Source organism: Monodon monoceros, unplaced genomic scaffold, assembly GCF_005190385.1.
Source record: "Monodon monoceros isolate NGI ecotype Baffin Bay Population unplaced genomic scaffold, NGI_Narwhal_1 Super_Scaffold_10, whole genome shotgun sequence".
In the NCBI taxonomy this organism is placed as follows: Eukaryota; Metazoa; Chordata; class Mammalia; order Artiodactyla; family Monodontidae; genus Monodon; species Monodon monoceros.
This window is the reverse complement of record NW_021703766.1, coordinates 15,359,760-15,363,319: the sequence shown is the minus strand read 5'-3', so window position 1 is coordinate 15,363,319 and position 3,560 is coordinate 15,359,760. Positions and strand designations below refer to the sequence as shown.

Below are 3,560 nucleotides of genomic sequence, written 5' to 3'. Positions count from 1 at the left end.
CACATGCCTGGCACTATTCAAAGAGTTGGGGAAATGGGACTCAAGCCGAGAATTCCAGTTCCAGAGCTATGCTCTTCCTACAACACTATACTGCCTCTTGTAATTAAAATATATAATGGGAGCAAGTGTTTGGGATCATGAAAAATAAGAATGGTCTAGTAGGTAAATATACACTGTTACTACTACATAACTAATATTTCTTGAACACTTACTAAATACTTCTGGTAGACACTGTAACATGCCACCCAGACCCCCCTCAGGAATGAAGGACTTATTTCACCAGTTGATGGGAGTCCTAAAAGAAGACAGCCCTCAATTGTCAGCTCTCACTGAGAAAACTTACCTATGGGGTTGGCTGAGGTCTTTGTTGGGATGCAGTACAGCTCATCACCCACAGGTGTTGATCCAAAATGCACTTCCTAATAAATAATAAACAACCTGCATGTTAAGTTTGACCTGAGAGTTTGCTTCCCTAGGAACCCAACCTGAAACAACATTTTACAGAATCTCTTTTAAGTCTCACCATCCTATGAATTAGGTGCTATTATCTTCGTATACTCATTTTACAAATGAAGACACTAAGGCCTAAATTTCCCAAGGTCATAGAGCTGGTCAAGGATGGAAAAGAACTGGAATAGAGAATGTATAATTCTGGAGGCTGTACCCTCAACTTTTACATGACTGTATATATAGAGACAGGCTCTATATACAGGCTACCTATATAAAATCTCTTTATATATATATATATATATATATATATATATACACACACACACACACACACACACACACACACACAGACTGTATATATTGGGACTAGTCATTAGTTCAACATGGATTTAATACTGAGCGGAAAGAGGCACTCTGAGGACTCTCAAATCTTGAGGGAAAAGAAATCTAACATTTATGTGTAAAGCATAGGTAAGAATAATGTTCGTAGTTGGAATGACCTGAAATGTAAACCAGGTGCCCTGAAAAGGAAGACTGGTCAAGAAAATAGTCAAAAAGTTTTTACCTCTGTGCCTTCTACAATTTATTTCTTAAGGAGAGAGAGCTAAGGACCAAAAACATTTCCCATATGAAAGAGGAGAGGAAAATGTTCAATTAAAGGTATACCTTAGGGCTTCCCTGGTGGCACGGTGGTTGAGAGTCCACCTACCAGTGCAGGGGACACGGGTTCGTGCCCCGGTCTGGGAGGATCCCACATGCCACGGAGCAGCTGGGCCCGTGAGACATGGCCGCTGGGCCTGTGCGTCCGGAGCTTGTGCTCCGCGGCGGGAGAGGCCACAACAGTGAGAGGCCTGCGTACCACAAAAAAAAAAAAAAAAAAAAAAAAAGATACACCTTATATATTAAATTATCTTAAATTCAAAGAGAAAAGGCTTCACTCTCCAATATGCAATGTTTATCATCTGATACATCTATCTAGCATCTTTCCTCATGAGAGAAGTTGAAAACATAAAATGCCAGCATATGACCCGGACTTTAATGAAAAGTTACAGGGTATAATATCTGTTCACAGTATTCTAAAAGGTATGGGGCAGTGTTAAAAGATGGGGTGGGGAGAGAGGAGTTAAGGTGGCATAGAGCCATAGCTTTTGCCTGAGTTATGCTATTCAATCACAGATTTTCTCCAATGTTTTAAATTCCAAGTACTATTAGCCATCTTAATTTTTTCACTTTTTCCAGGACAGATAAGATTGGAGACATAAATCCCCTGACTCATATGTAAGCTTAAATTGTGTAGAATCCACTTTTTAAAATTACACTTTTTTATGGGCATAGATAATTCCCTGTATTTCCAATGGAGGGAAGGGAAAAATTACAACTAAAAAAAATTCAATATTAAATTTATCCTCTCAGTGCTCGTGTGTCCTGGGTGCATCTTTGATTTCACTTAAAACCTAAAGTAAATCTAAAACACACCCAGAACATAAGAGGGCCTGAAAAACCAAGTTCAGAGAAAATGGGATGCAGTTAGCAAAGATTACATGCATCAGTGAACTGTAGTAAATTGAAGACTTTTAAATGCCAGAGTTTTTCTCTGTGAAACTGGGGGGTTTGAAAGGAAAATCAATAATGTTGGGAAAGAGAAACCCTCTTTACACATCTCTAATTAGTCATAGCAGAATCTGGTAGATTTCCATATTACAACTGGATCAAACTTGTGAAATTGGTTTTGATCCCAGACTCATTCAGTACATCTTCCAGAAGAAGCTCCACTCAAGACAATCAAAAGCTTTTCAACCTTGAATGATCCCCAAGATCACTCTTAGTGTGCATCCATGCTATATTATATTCAGTGTCTGTCTAATGTTGCCTCCAGCAAATCTCCCTGGAATTACCCTATAAAAGCTCCATTTATAAGAACAGGCAAAGAATCTTCAAACTGGTCGGCTTCAACTTTAGCTTGAGCCTTCAAAAATCTATATTGTAAGTGAAACCAGGCATAAAGAGGCACAGTTCTTCAGATCTTTCATTTTTTTAATAAATCGAATAAATATTGGCCATACTGTTTATATTAGGGTACGAACCCCTCTGTAAAGCCATTGCTTAAGTCTAATAATGAAATAGGTAAAGGGTTTCTGTATTTTTCTGAATAATCAATATCAAAGCTGCTGATGCAAATTTATTTGAGCCCCAGGGAGCACATCCTTTGAAGTCCTGGGAAAATTTTAAATATAGTGTGCAAATCAATAAGTGGACAAAAACATCTCTGTCAATGTGTTCATTTTTATTTGGAGAGGAAATATATATTTCAATGTAATCTCTTTCTCACTCCCTCTATGAACCCTTTCCCCAAATCATTTCTTTTACAAAAGAAACTCATGACTGTCAGCTGAACATAAAACATTCTTTTTGGCCATAATTAGAAGTGGTGTAGTGTCACCTCTCTGAAAAGGATGACTCCTCAAGCCTGAAAGACAGTCTGCCTGTTTTACTCTTTTGTAATACTCTCATGCTTTTCTCTTTTCCTATCATTTCACATCCAGTTTTGGAGCCTTAGCTAACTGGTATGGTTTGAGGGCATTTTCAGAAGGGATTCTACCAGCCTGGTTTGGTGGTATGTGCTGTTTTGAATGGGATGCATCTATGAGATCAAAAATATATTTTTTCATTACTGCCTATTTTCACAGTCCACTAAGCAAAAACACAGAACAATTCCCCCCCCCCATTCTCCCTTTCTCCCTTCCTCCCCTTTTTTCCCCTGTGGAGTTCAAATTAAAGAAAGGTGAAAATTGAAGCTGCTGTAGGCAAGGCGATTGCAACATGCATATTTGATTTTTATGATGGATCTAAATTGCTGAATAAGGCCATGGAACAAAGGGAGACTGCAGCTTCCTGCCCATCACATGCAGCCACTGAATGCAGAACAAAAGCTTCGGCCATTAGGGGCTCAGCAGGGAGACACATTATATAAATGACTTTGTCTTTTTTGCCACCTCCCCCCACCACTGGGTGCACAGGACAGGGATGGGGTGTGTGTGTGTGTGTTATGATTTACAGGGATGGGTGTGTGTGTGTGTGTGTGTGTGTGTGTGTGTGTGTGTGTGTGTGTG

At 39.2% G+C, this 3,560-nt stretch overlaps 1 long non-coding RNA gene across 1 annotated transcript in view; it reads right to left on the bottom strand.

Moving 5' to 3' along the window:
• Positions 1-355: 355 nt before the first annotated feature.
• Positions 356-3,560, bottom strand: part of LOC114886790 — a 67,748-nt gene continuing 64,543 nt past the window's right edge. The window contains exon 3 of the long non-coding RNA XR_003791429.1: positions 356-419. This is a non-coding gene — a long non-coding RNA (uncharacterized LOC114886790). The remainder of the gene's footprint in view (positions 420-3,560) is intronic.